This window comes from Bison bison, unplaced genomic scaffold, assembly GCF_000754665.1.
Source record: "Bison bison bison isolate TAMUID 2011002044 unplaced genomic scaffold, Bison_UMD1.0 scf7180017864200, whole genome shotgun sequence".
Taxonomy (NCBI): domain Eukaryota; kingdom Metazoa; phylum Chordata; class Mammalia; order Artiodactyla; family Bovidae; genus Bison; species Bison bison.
The window spans coordinates 5,244,318-5,265,302 of NW_011494772.1; positions in this window are offsets into that span (position 1 = coordinate 5,244,318).

Consider the following 20,985-nt stretch of genomic DNA (forward strand, 5'->3'; position numbering starts at 1 on the left):
AAGGCGAGGAGGTGGGAGGGGAGGGGAGGAATGAAAGCTGCTTGGAGTCTGCCCGGGGGAGGGGAGGGGGCGCGGGTGATGAGGGGGTGCTCCGAGCCTGCACCTTCACACTCCGCCACCCGCCTGCACAGGGGGACGGCCGCCCGCTGGGCAAAGGGGCCAGGGAAAGCTGGAAAGCCCAGAGTCCTAGCGGGACGGAAATTAACAAATTCGGAGCCGAGGCCACCGGTCCACTCCTTCCCCTTCCCTGCGCCCCGTCTCCCCCTCCTTCCCGCCTCGGGAGGGGATAGGTGGGCTCTAGCCGCCTGCTCCTCGCCGCGTCCGGTTTAATGGGCAGGTAATTTTCTCGGTGAGTGATTTCATGGAAGCGCTTCCTAGTTATTCATCCCTCCAGTATGCCGGAGATGCACGCGCTTTCTGGAAAAAGATCATCCTCCCGGACCTAGGGCGCAGCCTCATTACCGGTTAAAATCACACAAACATTCACTGTTCACCTTTTAGCAGAATGAGAAGCTGAGCGGGAGGGAGGAAAGGAAAGGTAACAATATAACCACCTTTTGGAGCGGAAAGGTTGTGTGGGGGTGCTCTCTCCGTCGTTAAAAAGGCGCAAGAAAGAAACCGGGTGTGGGGCGGGTGGGGGTCGTACAGAAATCTGTAGTCTCTCCTGACCTGTTTTAGCCAAGATCTACGACCCTCTGAGGAATCCCCGGGGGAGGGGGAAGGGTAATATTCCCTCTTCTGTTTGTTACTCAGTTGCTTTATGACCCCTCAAAGATGAGTTTGACGTGGAATGGTGGGATGCTAGGGAGTTCAGCAGAAAACGCCTGGGATGGAAAGAAGAGAGGGGATCAGGGGGACGGGGGCGGTACCCGAAGTCCTCACCCTCCAGAGACTATTACCTCTGAAAGGAAATTCGGAAAATACAGTATCAGGGAAAGCTGAAAACCCAACAGAGCTAACGAAGCTCAAAAACAGCCGAATTCCAGCTCAGAGATGAGAAAATCCTGAAAATTAACGTAGAACCCACCAAGTGAATGCCATTCAGGACCGGAATGATTAAGGCAGGCCACGTTAGATCAAAGAGGCCCTAGTGTCTGCGGAGCCGCCGGTGTGGCCGTGTGGGCCAGCCCACGTGTGATCAGAGGCTCGCTGGTAAGCTGTTTGATGCTTGTTCGGATGATTACAAGGCGGGTGATACGAACTCACGCAGGTTCCCGAGTCGAGTTAAAAGCTGGATGGTGAATCTTTAGTTCCCTCTACTGGAAAACGTTAGAAAAGATTCTTTCTGTCTGTGGCCTTGTGAAGCAGTTTGAAGAGCCTTTGTTTGGTGGTACATTTGGGGTTTGCCACTCAAGTTAGCTTTCCCTTGCCTATTATGGATGTGAAAGTATTTGTTTCAAAAAAAAAAAAAAATGACCACTGACACTCAAGTAATTTGGAGAGTTTTTATGGCATCTCTGCATGCTTGAAAATTATGGTAATGAAATAGTCTTGCAAAAGAATAAAACAAGCCACTTTTCTTGTGAAGCATTAAAAGTAATTTCAGCACACTTTTGATATACATTATTTAGTTGCTTTTTTTTTTTTTTAAGTGCATTAGTGTGCTAAAGTTAAATCACTTGAATTTTCACAGTAACGATTCTGAATGTATTATTCTTTTAGCTCTCTATGAAAAAAAAAGGGTGGGGATGGGAGAGGAAAACGTCTAGACAAGTTAGCATGCTTTCCCCAAAGGGTCAAGTCTAACTTAAATGATATGGTCATGGGAATCCTCAAAATTCATTGGATTAATATTTCTCTTATCTGTTGTTAATATTTCCAAATAATTGATAACTTAAAATTTTTCATTTTAAACATTCTGACTAGATTTAAAGTCAGGAATTAAAAAGTCTACTTCATTCCTCCAAATAATGTACCACCACCACCACCACCCATCCCCAATCTCTATCAGGAGTCAAATTTCCTTTCTGTTATTGTTTAGTTGCTAAGTCCAACTCTTGCAACTCCATGTACAGTAGACTGCCAGGCTCCCCTGTCCATGGGATTCTCCAGGCAAGAATACTGGAGTGAATTGCCATTTCCTTCTCCAGGGGATCTTCCCAACCTAGGGGTCAAATCCTTATCTCCTGCACGCCTCTCTTGCATTGCATGTATTACCACTGAGCCACCAGGGAAGCCCAAGTCAAATTTTCTTACATGGATACAATAAAAAATATTCTGAAAGTAAAGTCTCCTTAATAATAAGGCAGAAATTAACAAATCATATAGACTTAAAAGCTCTTTAATTTTAACATAGATCTCAGAAAGGAAGATATTGGGCATTTCCTCTAGAACCATTTTCTCCTGGCTATTCATTTGGAGGGCAAAAGATAGATTTAACTTCATATTGGTTAGACTCGTCATCTGCAAATGCCTTTCCTTAGGTGATCTATAAAATCATTCTGAGGCAGAAAGGTATATGGGGGAAGCTGCAGAAGAGTAGGTTGAAAGAGAATGTTCTCTGGGACAGAAAAGTGTTACCTCATATCTCACAGAAAGTTGTCCTTGTGTAGAGTATGAAATGACCGCATACAAAGAAAAGGTTTACTTAAGAGACATTCCTTTGGTTATATTTATTTGGTATTCCGGACTAAGCATCATCATTTTAAAAGTAATTTAATGATTTGGGGGGTGTGCCTTATGGCATGCAGGATCTTAGTTCACTGACCAGAAATGGAACCCCAGTTCTCTAAGTTCAGGTCTTAACCACTGTACTGCCAGGGAAGTTCGCCTAATACCATCGTTTTGCATTCATACTTTTCCTAATAAAGTGACAAGGCACACCACTGGTTTCAATCAAGTGGCATCTTTTTGTCTTTTTGCAATACACAACCTTCATTATGTAATATTGTCTGTAGTTGTTCAGTTGCTAAATGGTGTCCAACTCTTTGCGACCCCATGGACTGCAGCATGCCAGACTTCCCTGTCCTTCACCATCTCCTGGAGCTTGCGCAAACTCATGTCCATTGAGTCAGTGATGCCATCCAACCATCTCATCCTCTGTTGCCCCTTCTCCTCTTTCCCTAAATCTTATAATATCTGTAGCAAAGGAGTTTGGGGGAGAGGGGTCTATGTATTGTGATTTTTCTTGAAGGTAAGTTCATTAATGATGCTTAAAAGAATACTTTGTCAGTATCTCATTTGATACAAAATGTAACCAAGGAAAACTGATGAATTGGTCATTTTTATATGAGATACAAGAATCTCATACCAAGTGATGGTTCAAGATTATGACCAAAACTCACTCACTCTACAGACAAAAATGTCATATGCACAAAAATAAGTCCAAAAGGAACAGAGTCATCACCTTCTGGAAAGTTTGATAAGATCTGTATTAGACAAAAGTTTACATTCCTATTAGGGCTTCCCTGATAGCTCAGTTGGTAAAGAACCCACCTGGGGAAGGGATAGGCTACCCACTCCAGTGTTCTTGGGCTTGCCTTACGGCTCAGTTGGTAAAGAATCCGCCTGCAGTGCAGGAGACCTGGGTTCAATCCCGGGGTTGGGAAGATCCCCTGGAGAAGGGAAAGGCTACCCACTCCAGTATTTTGGCCTGGAGAATTCCGTGAACTGTATAGTCCATGGGGTCACAAAGAGTCAGACACGATTGGGCGACTTTCACTTTTACATTTCTATTAAATTTAACACATTTTTAGTGAGCATTGTCTATGGAAGAAATGGATTTCTCACTGTTTTTCTGAAAGGAAAAATTTTAAAACCTAAACTTTATAGTAGATGCTGGAAATTCAATTTTAGCAGTGTTTTAGATTTAAAAAAAAAAAATTAGGTTTTCATTAAGACAAAGCCAGATATAGCTTAGAACAGTGAAGCACCCCACCACCAAATTGGAAGTTTTAAGATACAGAATTTTAAATGGGTACTTGGCTTCAATATCTTTCCAAATATTAATTGTTTTTTCTCTTATTGTTCTCTAAACAAGCAGCTGAATAGAGAAATGTATGTGAAATCTAGGCTCCTTTTATGTAAAACTTGGAATCATATTATTAGGTGTTCAAAATGTGCCTGCCAGGTAATGATATATTTTAATACATCTAAAGAAATCTATGGGTCATTTCCTGGTAGCTCAGACAGTAAGAGGCTGCAATGAACCCTAATTGGAGTAAAGTGATCAAATGGACTTGATTGTGATTGCATTTTTGAGTTGGCATTCCTGGAGAACCATAAAATACTCATCTGAAGGAAATCTGCATAATATAAAATATAAAATATTAAATATTTGTTTTCCATATTTATTTGTTTATTTGTTCCATAAATATTTGTTTTCCAGAGTCCCAAAGGATGTGGTATAATTTGAAAAACCCCAAACTATTTTTTTTACTCTTTCCAACATGCCCTTATTATAGTTGAAAATTTGTATACATAGGCAAATTGATCCATGCCAATAATTTCAATATCTACTGCAATGTGGTAAGCACTTGTGATAACTTGCCAGGAATTGTTCTAGTTTTTAAACATTCATTAAATCATTTAAGGCCTATGAGAACCTTATGTGGTCATTACTCCCATTGTACAAATGAGCAAACTGTACATTGAAATTTAGATATCTAACCCGAATTAATGAAAAGGGCACTCTTCATTTGAATCCTGATCTCTATAATATCTATCCTCCTAAGTATTTTTAAAACATCTTCCACACTGCAAAACATTGTAACACTTTAATAAATTGCTTTGATTGATTAATTTAAGATTGAGTACACTAAACAAACAGAAATACATAATCAATTTTGTTTCCAAAATTGAAGAATCCTTTTATAGCCAAAAGATCATTCCTTATCAATTCAGTTTGAAATTTTTCTTTGTATAATAAGATTGTCTTAGCATACTATGCAGAAACACCACATTTACATGAAATGTATAGGTTACTATCTACAAAAGGACAGAGGACAATTAAAATAAGCGAAGCATTAAAAATCCAGATCAGAGAAGAATGATTCATTTGCTCTTATATTTTTTATTTTTTTTATTACACTCCAGCTTGTTTCAAAATGATTTGAAGGAGCCAAGATAAATTGCATATTGTTCTTCTGAAATATGTTCTAAGTATCCTGTTTCAATCAATTCATTTTCAATATTCACTCATACTTCACTGTATGTAATCAGTCTGCCTCTCTGTGTATCTATTCATGATTAGTACTTTTACTACATGACATGGAGTTCTTTAAAATATTCCATTTTTAGAGATATGAGATTTAAATGACTGAAATGTAGCAATATTTCACAAAAGCAAAATATTTTCTACCAAATAACATCATTTGTCATCAGGAAGAATTTATCTTATTTTAGAATTAAAATCAATTTGGAAAATCATTTTCTATCTTGATTGAAAACTTTAGTGATGCTTTCAAACACTACCTAGCTCTTGATGAAATAAAATACTATAGAAAGTAATAAATAATATCGAAGCATAATTTCTTCAAGTATGTTTACCTTAAAATTTAGAGTTTTGAAAACACACAATGACACAGTGGTAGAGAATCCACCTGGCAGTGCATGAGACACAGGAGACACAGGTTCCGTCCCTGGGTCAGGAAGATGCCCTGGAGAAGGAAATGGCAACTCACTCCATTATTCTTGCCTGGGAAATCCGAAGGCCAGAGTATCCTGTGGGCTACACTGCATGGGTTTGCAAAGAGTCGGACACAACTGAGCCCCTGAGCACAAAGGTATCTCAGAGTCCCCTGATGAAGTTTTATCTGCTTAGTGTCCGTAGACCTCATTCTGAAGTTGTTCATTTCCCCATCCCTCTGTATAAGTAATCCATGAAATTACAACCTTGGCCATTCATTTAAAAGTAGCTCTCTGGTGGGGGAGATAACCTCTCATCTAGATTAGGAAAGTGTTTTTAAAATAAGCAAAGTTGTCAATCTCCCAAAGTTGTAAATTATTTACAGGTGACCCTCTATCTTTGTGGCCTCTGACCGTGACAGGCTAGGCTTCTTATCCCTACATAGTCTTTTTCTTCTCCCTATTTTATCATCTCTATTTAAAATGCTCAAGTGCTAATTTTAGTATACAGTTTAATTTCAGTGATGTCAAATAATACACTTTTTGCTATTTTTGCACCACAACATCATGAACCCAAGAAAATCCCTTTGATTTTTTGCCAAACTATTTCAAGTCCATCTGCTCCAATCTGGGTTTTTTGTATAATTGAATTTTAGCATCACATAACTGTAATCCTAATAAGGTGGTTTTTTTTTTCTAATCCAAAACAGAATTTTTGTTGTTCTTAAGAATAAAGAATTGTCAAAGATTTAGGAAAAGATTCGTCATACCTACCATTCCCAAATTTTTAGTTATATTGGCTCACTGAGTTGTCTTTTAGACTATTTACTAATGAATTGTTCAAATTCAAAAGAAGTTGCTTATTGTCCCTTACAATAATATCATGGAATTAATCCAAGGGCACATGTAATCCAATTGAACTGCCTAAGGTTCTGTCATACAGAAGAACTAATCTGTTTGGGAGTAGATTCTGATTTTCTTCCAATATCCAAATTATCTTATATCTGCCTGATAAAATAACTTCTGACCACCTATAGAGTTCTTGAAGTCCTTTTACAACAAACATTGTGTTTTTAGTTATTCAATACCATCAGGGAGTGTAAGTAATATAATTTTACTTACAAAATGAGAGATGTAAGGCACATTGTCTTACTAAAGTGAAATATCTGGAAAAATCGTCATGGTCCAAATTTAGAAACAAACCTATAAATGAAGGAATAATATGACATATAAAGTACTTCATATCAGAGTATTTCAATTTAGATGAAAATTCTCTAAAGCAGTTTCTACTGCTTAATCATTTACTAAAAAGCAAGATAGATGTAAGTGAATTTTGTTTTCTGGGTAATTTTAGCTTTTCTATTATATACTAATACTAATTTGGGCTCCAAAATCACTGCAGATGGTGACTGCAGCCATGAAATTAAAAGACGCTTACTCCTTGGAAGAAAAGTTATGACCAACCTAGATAGCATATTCAAAAGCAGAGACATTACTTTGCCAACAAATGTTCGTCTAGTCAAGGCTATGGTTTTTCCTGTGGTCATGGATGGATGTGAGAGTTGGACTGTGAAGAAGGCTGAGCACCGAAGAATTGATGCTTTTGAACTGTGGTGTTGGAGAAGACTCTTGAGAGTCCCTTGGACTGCAAGGAGATCCAACCAGTCCATTCTGAAGGAGATCAGCCCTGGGATTTCTTTGGAAGGAATGATGCTAAAGCTGAAACTCCAGTACTTTGGGCACCTCATGCAAAGAGTTGACTCATTGGAAAAGACTCTGATGCTGGGAGGGATTGGGGGCAGGAGGAGAAGGGGACGACAGAGGATGAGATGGCTGGATGGCATCACTGACTCGATGGACGTGAGTCTGAGTGAACTCTGGGAGTTGGTGATGGACAGGGAGGCATGGCGTGCTGTGATTCATGGGGTCTCAAAGAGTCGGACACGACTGAGCAACTGAACTGAACTGAACTGAATGTAAAGGGATCCAAAAATCAAATAATTACGACTGAAAAATGCTACTGTAGTTTTTTATAATTTCATATAAATGGTATGGTCTTCATATCACATTGGCTTGTTTCAATTTTTAGTGTATCTTATTTTCATTGACTAGTTCTTTACACTTAGTAGGAACATACAATTTTAATGTTTACATTGTATCTAAGATATATTGAGTAACAAAATTAGCTTAAAATAATTTTTAGCAATAAGAGAAATGTTACACCAAATTTCTGTTCTTTAATTTTTAATTTTTCAAAGACCACTTATCTACAGTCCTTCCTTTCAGCAATCTGGCAAACATGACAGTCTGAGGCACTGATTGGTATAGACAGGGTCAATCAAAATTATATAGTATGATGAGCACTGAGGGTTACTTTTTAGCTTGTTTCTACATCAGCCTTAATTTCAAGTTATTACTTGGCTATTGTTTTGTTCCTTGCTTCTCCCCTTCCCACCAAAAACACACATTAAAAATACATTCTGTCACAAAGCTGGAACAACATTTATGGGGATATTGGTAGTCTATTTTCCAGCTTTGGTTCTGAATCATGTTTAATTGTCAAAGAAAATACAAAAATATTTTATTTTAATATTTCCAGAGATTTTTACAATGTTTTTAAGTAAACCTTTCACTCATCATTGGGGAAATTTTGGTCTTCTCCAGTCTGAATGTGGAGTAGCATTTCTGTTCCATTATCCTTGGGGATAGAAGGAATGATGAATGAGCACCTGACTGGGGAGGTTTTAGAGCATGCTGGCTTAGGGTTAGAGCTCTGGAACAAGTAGATCTAGATTCTGATTGTGGTTACATTACAGTGTGATCTTAACAATCATCTCAGCCATAAAACAGAGATTAAAATAGTGCCTACTCAGAAGGGTATATGAATGATGGTTTTAAAGAACTTGGTACAGTGTACATCTTAACTGGTTTCCAACATTTATGGTGCTGGAATGTACTATTGAATCTCCATCATGGTGGCAGAGAGGATGCTGTACGTTAACCTAGAATCATCTTCTTTTCTTCCACAAAGAGTTTGGTTAAACTTTCCAGCTCTCTTGTAAGCAGATATCATGTAACTGAGATGTAGCCAATGAAATGCAAGTGCATCTGGAACTGGCCTCTAATGTACCTCCTGTACCACCCCAGACTCTTTTTTCAGTCATTCATTGGATGGCCAAACCCTGTGGAAAACACCAACCCACCTGCTGGGATAAATAGATCCCAGAATGTGTATGTAGAATGAATGATCATATGCTCTCTGAAATGCTTTGCACACTGAGTTGAACAGTAAATAACTTATAATTATTATTAAACTTACTAAAGTATTGAAGTATTTATATTCTTTGTTTTAGCACTAAAACTATTCTGAAAAATATAATCAGCTACTTTGAGATCCAACCAGTCCATTCTGAAAAAGATCAGCCCTGGGATTTCTCTGGAAGGAATGATGCTAAAGTTGAAACTCCAGTACTTTGGCCACCTCATGCGAAGAGTTGACTCATTGGAAAAGACTCTGATGCTGGGAGGGATTGGGGGCAGGAGGAGAAGGGGACGACAGAGGATGAGATGGCTGGATGGCATCACTGACTCGATGGACGTGAGTCTGAGTGAACTCCGGGAGTTGGTAATGGACAGGAAGGCCCTGGCATGCTGCGATTCATGGGGTCGCAAAGAGTCGGACACAACTGAGCGACTGAACTGAACTGAACTGAAAGTTTAAATGGAAATGTATTTATTTTCTAACTTTTAGAAACTGTGGGAAGCACTGCAAGAAGTCTTTTATATTGACTGTCATTTGATTATCACAAAGTATATAAGGATGATATTATTTTAAGCCCCTCAGTTTAGATTAATGAAAATTCAAATTGATGAAAAGTATGAAAACATCATTCTTTGAAGCTGAGACTCATATTCCAGTTTAACAAAGCCTGTGGATAGACTAGGTTTCCCTATGGTAGAGTTTCTCAATCTTTTTTTGCTGTTAATTTCCTAAGATGCATTTTCAGATATTTTTTTGTCCTAATCAGCTCCGCATGGAATTTAATAAAATACACCATGCTTATGTTTATGCACTACATGCGTGTGTATGTATGTGAAAGTGGAAGTATTAATTGCTCAGTCATGTCCAACTCTTTGTGACCTCATGGACTGCAGCCCAGCAAACTCCTCTGTCAATGAGATTCTTCAGGCAAGAAGACTGGTGTGGGTAGCCATTCCCTTCTTCAGGGGATCTTCCTGATCCAGGGATCAAACCGAAGTCTCCCGCATTGCAGGCATATTCTTTACCTTCTGAGCCAGCAGGGCAGCTCTACGTATGTTCGTACTTTATGCATTAAAAGAATAAGATTTTGTTTGCCCATCCCCCACCAAAACCAGTTTCACTCACTGTCATTGAGGATGCATATTCTACAAATACAAATAAATCCCAAGTCTTAAGCAACACGGGTTATTTCCTGATATATTATGAGTCTATTGGAGACTTTGCTCTCCATCATCCTCATTCTAGGATCTAGGTTGCTGGAGCACTCACTGTCTGAACAAATGGAAAGGCAGAATATGTCTGTTAAATTCCTCGGCTGAAAACAAATTACACTATTACTTATATCTAGTTGCCAAGCAAGATACCACATCCACCGCATTCCCTCTTCATGGATCGGAAGAAGCTGGAAATATTCGTTGATCAGTTCTGTTTACCATGACACTTATCTACCACCTGCAGACTTCCTTGCTTTCGGGAGTAATTAAATTCATTATGACAATTTAGGTTATTGCAAGTATTACTGTATGTTTGGGTACTGGGTTGAGTTGTGTCTACCTAGATCCTCAGAATATGTCCTTGTTTGGAAATAGGGTCTTTGCAAATTTAATCAAGCTAATATGATTTCATACAGCATTAGAATGGGCCCTAATCCAATGACTGGTGTCCTTAAAAGGTGAGGGAAATTTGAAGACAGACATGGGAGAAGATACAGCTTTGTGAAGACAAAGGTGGAGACTGGAGTTATACTGCTCTACACCAAGGAATGCCTGGAGCCACCAGACTTTGAAAGAAGTCAGAAAAGGGTTCTTCCCTAGATCCTTCAGAGCATGGATCTGATTTCTTAGCCTCAGGAACTGTAAGAAAATAAATTTCTGTTGTATAAGACATCAAGTTTGTGGTACTTGTTATTGTAGCCCTAAGAAATTAATATAGTCATTACAATGTTAATAAATTCAAAATGAGAAAATAACTTTTTACTTATTAAAAACCAAGTAGATGAATGACAGATTAGTAGAAATCTTGGGAAATAATAATACACATTCTAAATCTACATAAATCAACAGTTTGCCATGTATATATATATGCTGCTGCTGCTAAGTCGCTTCAGTCGTGTCCGACTCTGTGCGACCCCGTAGACAGCAGCCCACCAGGCTCCCCCGTCCCTGGGATTCTCCAGGCAAGAACACTGGAGTGGGTTGCCAGTTCCTTCTCCAATTCGTGAAAGTGAAAAGTGAAAGTGAAGTCGCTCAGTCATGTCCGACTCTTCACAACCCCATGGACTACAGCCCACCAGGCTCCTCCGTCCATGGGATTTTTCCAGGCAAGAGTACTGGAGTGGGGTGCCATTGCCCTCTCCGATATATATATATATATCTATTTGAGTAAATATATATATATCTCTCTCTATTTGAGTAAATATATATATATATATATCTATTTGAGTAAAATATATATATATATTTACTCAAATAGACACATGTGTATCTAACACAGAGACTAAAGAGAGAGAAATATTTTAACTTAAAAGTTTATTTCAAATGATTCATTTCAGAATTTCAGATTTGAATGGTAACTTTAAGATCATCTATCATAATCTCATTATATATCTCAAGGATAGGAAACCACTTTAAATTAATAATAGATACCTTATCTTACTCATAAATTATTTTTAATTATGTTAATTTAAGTAAGATTTTTAGAATTAGGTATTGTCTTTTGTTAATTGTTATTACAACTGCCAGAGATTTATGATTTTAATTATATACATATTAGCCCATTAAAAAATTTAAATAGTTGAAATCATATCAAAATTTAAAATAACCATAAAAATGTTAGAAGAAATACTAAATAGCTATAGTCTGTATGTAGAAACATTAGATAAAAATATTTGGTCCTGGTTTTATTGATGGTTATTACAGAATGCCTCTTGCAAAATGTAGCAAAGGTTATCCTAGAACCAGATTTATACAACTGCCCATGGCAGTAAATAGAAGACTTAAGTTGTTTCCTCTGTTGATTTATTTGATGTGCTCTTACAGGGAAGGCTTAACTCTCATCTTTTTACAGCTTTTCTGTTTTAAAATAAAGAAAAGAATGAATCAAATCTCATTTTTTGTGTCACTAGTCCATTTCCCACATTAGTTTTCTTCTATATTCAATTTTTTTGTTTTTTAGATCCAAGAAACAAAATACTGTCTAAAACTTAGAAACCCTCCAGATTATGAAACAAAATTTTTGGCAATTTTTTCATTTGTACCTGAGGCCCAACAGAAGCCAGGCAATCACCATAATCACTAATACATAGCAACACACACACACAAATATGCTTACACACACAGATGCTGGGCCTCTTACAGCAAGTTGAAGGAATACAATCTCATCAGTGTACTAACTTTCAATAAAACAATATCCATAATGAAGATTGAAACAGATCACATGCTATATTCATAAAGAGAAACATCCATGATATCAAGACCAGTATCTGAACCAAATTCACAGACCTGTTATTAATCAGTGATACTTTGCACTACGCTCACTCCTATGTTTTGCACCAAAACCTCAGTGTGAAAGGGGGTACTGGAAAGAAAAATCGAAAGTGAAAGTCACTCAGTAATGTCCGCAATTGAGTTGTGACCCCATGGCCTATACAGTTCATGGAATTCTCCAGGCCAGAATGCTAGAGTGGGTAACTACTCACATCTCTAGGGGATCTTCCCAACCCAGGGATGGAACTTAGGTCTCCCACATAGCAAGCAGATTCTTTACGAGCTGAGCCACCAGGGAAGCCCAAGAATACTGAAGTAGGTACCTTTGCCTTCTCCAGGGGATCTTCCTGACCCAGCAATTGAACTGGGGTCTCCTGCACTGCAGGCGGATTCTTTACCACCTGAGCTAAGAAGGAAGCCCAGAAAGAAAAAAGAAATTATCAAGTACAGACACCAAAATAAGAAGACAGAGCAGTTAGATATTAGAAGATTTTGAAAGGGAAGAAATCACTCCACAGATATCAAATCCCATGGATGGTAGCATTGAGCCAGAGTTACAGGTAGGTGAGAGGCTTCATATGTATAGAATCACCATAAAGTAGATAAGAAGTGTCAGGTGGTTTTGTAAAGTTCTTGGAGAACTTAGATCAGAGACAAAGAAAAGATTGTTCATTATAAACAACAAAAATTAAGACTCTTGAGACGTTAAGTAACTTGGCTAAAAGAGTACAAAATTAAATGAAAGTGCTGAAACCTGATTGACATCGGAGTCTACTTCATTTGTACTGAACTGTGTTAACTAATTTAATGTCACTCATTGCTTTCTGGCTATAGAGAGGGTGTGCCAAACACTTTTCTCTTGAGGAAGCATTGGCAATTAGTGAACTAGGGGATTTCAAGAGTAGTTCCTTGTTTATTTGCCTCAATCAGTCATGAAAAGCAGTAAGGACATGAAATAAAAGCAAAGGAAAACAAAGATGGGAGCACAGAAAAGCAGAAGGGTAAGAAAGGACAGAAGAGCTTTTGATAAACTGAAAAACAACAGCTAGAGAAAGCCATGTGATTTGATATTCTTTGGGCTTCTAATTCTGCTTTGCAGCTCTTATCAAATATTCTTTCTGATTTCTTTCTACCCACTTGACATTTGTCTTCAAAGAAAACTGGGATGCAGCTTCAGTTCACACCATAGAACTTTGGTGCCAGCTTAGCTGTAATGTTTCCCTCCACTTAATTAAATAGGCTAAGTGGGTTAGAGAGTAGTGGTTGACTAACACTCTTCCTAGAGTTCTGAATTTGACCCTGCTGCTTGGTCCTTAAGCTAGCACTCAAGGCTATACTAACTGCTGTAGTTTAATAAAGTACCATGCCGTCATAAACATGACAAAGACTGTTTTTAGCAATCTTTCATATGACCTTGAAAGAGTTAAAGCAACTTAGGCAGTGCATGTAGCAATTTCCTGCTCACAATTTGGTTTTACATTTTTGTCCAATTTATTTTAAATTGAGGTATCATTGTTTTACAATGTTGTGTTAGTTTCTGCTGTACAGCAAAGTGAATAAGCTGTATGTGTACATAAGCTGTATGTGTACATATATTGTCTCCTCCTTGAGCCTCCCTCCCACCCTCACCCCATCACCCACCCATCTAGGTCATCAGAGAACAACAAGCTGAGCTCCCTGTGCTATACAGCAGGTTCCCACTAGCTATTTTGCACAAAGTAGTGTTTAAATGTCAATCCCAATCTCCCAATACATCCCATCCCCCTCCACACCATATGAACGTAAGTTGATAGAGCCACTACAGAGAAGAGTATGGAGTTTCCTTAAAAAAATAAAAAACAGAACTACCATATGACCCAGATTCCCCTGGAGAAAGACACGCAGCCCATCCCAGTATTCTTGCCTGAAAAATCCCATAGACAGAGGAGCCTGGTGGGCTACAGTCCATGGGGTCGCACAGAATCGGACACAAAAGGAGCAACTGAGCATGACCCAGCAATCCCACTACTGGGCACATACCCTGAGAAAATCATAATTCAATAAGATACATGTACCCCAGTGTTCATTGCAGCATTATTTACAATAACCAGGACATGGAAGCAACCCAACTGTCCATCTATAGATGAATGGATAAAAATGTGGTACATATATACAATGGAATATTATTAACCCATAAAAAAGAATGAAACCGCTTTTGCTGCTATATATGCTCTCAGGGTATATAGCAGCAAAAGTGATTTTATTACTTTTTTATAGCTGAATAATATCCCATTGTATATATGCTCTCTAGGATGTCCAAACAGGAAATTTCTGTGTATGCTTTCGCATGAGCTTTGGAAGCAGTGTTGAGCAATTTAGTATCAGCCCTTCTAACAGACACAGTGCCAGCCTCCTGGAGATATCCTTTCTGAGTGCTTGGTCCATGAACCTGACAAGAGACCTAACTGCATTAAGGACTTAGGGGGGATTCTTCCTACCTGTTTCCCTTAGACTGAGATTTCTTTTTAAAATATTATGTTTTCATCACTATTGTCATTAAAAGACATAAAGGGATTTGTTACCATTATTGTTTGTCAGACTTCTATATTAATTTTCCTTAAAACAGTATTGCCTCAACTGAGAAATACAGTTATATTTTGCCTTATCTCCAGAAGTGCTTTTAAATTAGAATTGATGTTTGAGCTACATGACTTTTCACTGCTGATATAATTTGCTTTTTTATTTAAATGTTTGATGAGTAGAGCATGACTCTATTCTTCTAGTTATAAATCCATTAACTTCTCCCTTAAAAAGTTGTTGCTTTAGAGTAGTAACTTTTGCATCAAGACAAACCCCAAAATATATGGTCTTAGTCAAAATGCCCACACCTATTTCTTGATAGTTCTCTTAGATGTCACAAGGTACACTAATTGAAATAAAGACGATTGGAGGAAAAAAGGATTTATTTATTCTATTCACTCAACAAAATTTTTTGAGTGCTGTTATATGCCAGCCTAAAACAGGAATGTCTGTCTCATAAACACACATTGCCTTTCTGAATTTTAGTTCCTTCATCTGTAAAATGAAAGAGTTGGATGAGTGACTTCTAAAGACCAGTTCTGCTAGGAGCAGACATTCTAGTACTTACTTTGCTCATGTAGAAAGCATGGGTTTCAGCTCTTGTAGCAATAATCAGAACTGAGTCCTTTGTAAAAGATAAAGAATCATTGCCTCAAGTTTCAGATTCTGTGACACAAAGTCAGTTTGAAAGCTGTGATATGAAGTGGTGTTTATTTCGTTAGTGTTTCTTTGGCACACCTGGTCTAATCCATCATGCTTGTATTTATGTGAAGGTGTTAGGGTGTTACAGTTGTTCTTCAGGGTCAAGTGTAGCCTGGAAAAGTATGGCCATTCCTTGTAGCTGGCTTATTTCTATTATATTACATATGTATAAAGTACCTGCCTTATGTTAATATTACCACCTATTGAAATAAAAAAAGGAGACGAGAATATCTGATATATAACACAGCTTATAATGATATAGATATGGATATCATAAAGATCAAAGTTTACTCCTGAATGTGTAGTGGTCTGAAGGGATTTCATGAAGTTTTATTATTAAAAATATATTGGACTGAAGGAAACTACAGTAGGCTCTCATGATTAAAACAAAAGGCAGAGATTTAAAATCAAGCATACAAGACTCACACACTTACAGAATGAACTTACGGTTGCTGCTGGGAAAGCATAGTTAGGAAGTTTGGGATGGACATGTACACATTGCTATATTTAAAATGGATAAGCTGCTACTGCTGCTGCTAAGTTGCTTCAGTCGTGTCCGACTCTGTGCAACCCCAGAGACGGCAGCCCACCAGGCTCCCCCGTCCCTGGGATTCTCCAGGCAAGAACACTGGAGTGGGTTGCCATTTCCTTCTCCAATGCATGAAAGTGAAAAGTGAAAGTGAAGTCACTCAGTCATGTCCGACTCTTCGAGACCCCATGGACTGCAGCCTACCAGGCTCCTCTGCCCATGGGATTTTCCAGGCAAGAGTACTGGAGTGAGGTGCCATTGCCTTCTCCCAAAATGGATAAGCAACAAGGACCTAATGTATAGTACAGGGAACTCTGCTCAATGTTATATGGCAGCCTGGATGGGAGGGAAGTTTGGGGAAGAATAGATACACGTATATGCATGGCTGAGTCCCTTCACTCTTCTCCTGAAACTATCACAACATTGTTAATTGGCCATACCCCAATACAAAATAAAAACTTTAAACTACCCCTGCTGCTGCTAAGTCGCTTCAGTCGTGTCCGACTCTGTACGGACCCCATGGACGGCAGCCCACGAGGCTCCCCTGTCCCTGGGATTCTCCAGGCAAGAACACTGGAGTGGGTTGCCATTTCCTTCTCCAATGCATGAAAGTGAAAGTGAAGTCGCTCAGTCGTGTCTGACTCTTAGCGACCCTATGGACTGCGGCCCACCAGGCTCCTCCGTCCATGGGATTTTCCAGGCAAGAGTGCTGGAGTGGGGTGCTCTTGCCTTACAGAGAAATAAAAGTAAATAGAAAAAAAAAAAAAAAGAGCATTTTAGACTTTTTAAAGTCATTTGGCGGCTGCTGCTCAGTCCCTTGTCATGTCCAACTCTTTACGACCCTATAGACCCTGGCCCACCAGGCTCCTCTGTTCATGGGATTCTCCAGGCAAGAAGAGTGGAGTGGGTTGTCATGCCCTCCTTCAGGGGATCTTCCCAACCTGGGAATTGAACTCTCATCTCTTATGTCTCTTCTTTACTGCTGAGCCGCCAGGGAAGCCCAAAAGTCATTTGGATAGATTCCTATGATGAACAGTAGTTTTGACTGCTGATTTGAAGGCGGTTGAGGCAACCCAGTGAAGGCAATTTTTTTTTTTCCATTTTATCATTATTATTTTTTTAAAATCTTCTGCCCCATTCACTCTTGTCTACTATTAAAGAAGAACATAATTGTTTTTTATGGGGTTTTTTTTTGCTTTAAAAAAATTATCTATTTTTTAATTAAAGGATAATTGCTTTACAGAATGTTGTTGTTTTCTGTCAAACCTCAACGTAAAAATAAATAAATGGAAACCTTGAGGTGCTCATGGTAGAATTGTGTCTGCCTATAGATAGTGCTGAGGCTCTTTCCTCATCAGATACCTCTTAAACAATAAAACTGTGTAAAGCATTGAGCTAAAAGCAGCAACAAGGCAAAGGCCTCTCAAGGAGTAAGGCAGAGATTTATGTGGGCATCTTCAGTAAGTGCTGCAGGGATTTCCACATGTCAGTCTCCAAACACCAAGACTGCAATACTTTCCCTTAGCAGCCCACCAGCCCAAGCTAAGACCCCCCCTCAACACAAATGATACCACCCAGGAGATTTTTTCCTAAGAGAGCTGTAAAGACTTTTGAGGTTGTTTGCATTTCAAAAGAAATTCACTTAAATCATGAATCTTTTGTCTAACCTTATGTCATCCCCTTTTATGTTCAGTTGGGAGTAATTTGTGTATTCTTTCAGAAACTTTTGTTAGTAATCATGTTAACTAAATTTCCAAGTCACTGCAGGACAGTACTTTGATTTTGCCCTCAGCAACAAATTTATATTTGAATTTGTTACACAAATTTAATGATTAATTTAATGTGAAAGCTTCCACAAATTTAATGATTGAAGTCACTTGGAACATGTTTGATTATCTTTTGTTTTCAAGGCACAGCACGATAACAGAATCCTAAAAAGAAAGAAAACAATTTTGGAGGAGTCTTATGAGCTGATGGTAGGTTTAAACAGTCATTTGTAAAGTTCAAAATAACAACTAACAGTTGGAATGCAAATGACATTAATTGACCTAAAATATCTGACATTAAAAATTGAAAAATATTTTTTATTGTAGTTAAATATTTTGTTAGGCATTTGTGATCACTTCCTTTCCAAATCACCATCACACATTCTAAAGGGAGGAGTTAGCCACCCAGTCTCCTGCTTTTTAAGGAAGGCACGCTCAATTACTTTATTGTCAAAGGACAGACCTTCTGTCTTTTCAAAAAATGTCCAAGAAACAAAGAGACAAAGTAAAATAGGAAAAGGTCAAACTAGTGGTCAGTTCACTAATGCTTCAATGTCCTCACTTCATGGTATTCAGATATCTCAAATCATCTATTTTCCTCTTCTGATATGGTATAAACTCACAAATTCAAAAGAAATACATGCATTTCAAACTCACAGTTAACATAAGATGCTCCTAGTGATAACCAAAATGACTTTATTTTATGGTATATTTTATAGTACACCATGATTAAATGGTGATTCCAAGATTCATCTTATAAAAGCCAGTTTCAAGTTTCTTTTCCCTCTTTTGCTTTATTATTATTCAAAATAAAATGTATAACAACTGGTATGCACAGAGTCTCAGCAGCTCCAACCTTTAGTTATTTCTGTCAATGCAGAGTTCAGCATTTCTATCTCTTAGTTTCTCTCTGTACACTACAGATTCAACTACAGCTTTTAAGTATATTAAACACTGCATCAGAGTATTCTATGTGTTTACGTTACCAGTCTACACAGACAATTTCTTTTTGCAGCTGATATCAGTCTGTTTTACTGATCCTTCTTCCTCTCCATCAATTCCTCAAGCTGCCCATTTTACTATCTCTCTTTCCACACGGTTTCACTTATGGCCACACCCGTTTCTGCACTGAAACTAGGATTCAGAACAACAAACCTACAAGGATGTCCCTGGGACTCAAATTTACTTATCCTGTATTCGTTTCCATCGGATCCCCTCTTAAAGATTTCCGAGGTGATAATGCATCTGTGCTGCAATAGTCACACCATTTTTAGCCTCACCTAAATTGAGAAGTTTAACACACGGAGCTAACCAGCAGAACCGCACTGCGGAGCAGTGTTGAGAACTTACCACAACTAAGGAATCCATGTCAGTTAGCGTGCTCCCTCTGTTCAGAACTGACCTGTAGATATTATAGGCCATCGACACATTAAAAAATCCGTACTGTGCATGGGAATTTAATGAGTAAAAGCAGTTTTTCATTTTTTTTCTGTCTAGTTTATGTTTGAAAGAAATATTTTAAAATAATTCTATGTTGATAAGTGGGTCATTAGTTTTCTTTTCATTCCTGTCCCCTAAGATGTTATATCCTTTGAACAGTGTCTAAATTCTTTGAACTCTAAAAATACTAAAACCTTTGACATGCAAATGATTATTTAAATTATTGTACATCACTACATTTTTTTTTATCCAATCGTAATATATCTCAACCATTTTACAATCTTTTGGAGCCTATTGGAACTTTTTATGATTTTATTTCTTTATCCACTATTTGATTTGCTTTCTAATATATTCCTGGCCGGAGAAGGCACTGGCGACCCACTCCAGTACTCTTGCCTGGAAACTCCCATGGACGGAGGAGCCTGGTAGGCTGCAGTCCATGGGGTCACTAAGAGTTGGACAGGACTGAGGGACTTCACTTTCAGTTTTCACTTTCATGCACTGGAGAAGGAAATGACAACCCACTCCAGTGTTCTTGCCTGGAGAATCCCAGGGACGGGGGAGCCTGGTGGGCTGCCATCTATGGGATCGCACAGAGTTGAACACGACTGACGTGACTTAGCAGCTAGCAGTATATTCCTGGAGAGGAAAAAAATGGTTTTCAAAAATATTAATTATCAGGCTAGACAGAAAAGGAAAAACACTGTTAGATTCTACTGTATAAGGTTCCTAGAGTAGTCAGAATCATAAAGACAGAAAGTTGTATGGTGGTTTCCAGGGCCTAAGGAAAAAGGAGATTGGGTTATTATTTAATGGGTATAATGTTTCAGTTTTGGAAATGAAAAAAAGTTGTGGAGATGGGTGGTGACTGATGATAGTTGCACAACATGAATGTACTTACTTCACTGAAGAGTACATTTTAAAATGGTTAAAATAGTACATTTTAAAATGATAAAACCAAAATGACTTTATTTTATGGTATATTTTAGAGTTCACCATGACTGAAAATATTAATTTGCATGTTATGTTTTTAAAGTAGTTCATACACTGGTTATTATAGAGAATGTTCAAATACTCAGCTGGTAAAGAATCCAGGTACAATACGGGATGCCTGGGTTTAATGCCTGGTTTGGGATGATCCCCTGGAGAAGGTGAAAGGCTACTCACTCCAGTGTTCTGGCCTGGAGAATTCCATGGACTGTATAGTCCATGACGTCGCAAGGAGTCGGACACAACTGAGTGACTTTCACTTCACTTCACTTCAAATACTAAAATGTATACAGAAAAAAATTCAACAACTCATGAATTGGTGAACTCACCATTCAAGAAATAAACACTTTGTACATGTATTTCCATTTTTCCCACATATTGCTTTGTACTTGATATTAATGATTCTGTATCCTGCTTTTCTTCAACTTAGTATTGAAAAATAAAAGTTTCCTGTGTCATTAAACTTATAAACATCATTTTATACACTTTGTGATGTTATATAGTTTGGATGCTGCTGCTGCTAAGTCCCTTCAGTCATGTCCAACTCTGTGCAACCCCATAGACGGCAGCCCACCAGGCTCCCCTGTCCCTGGGATTCTCCAGGCAAGAACACTGGAGTGGGTTGCCATTTCCTTCTCCAATGCATGAAAGTGAAAAGTGAAAGTGAAGTCGCTCAGTCGTGTCCGA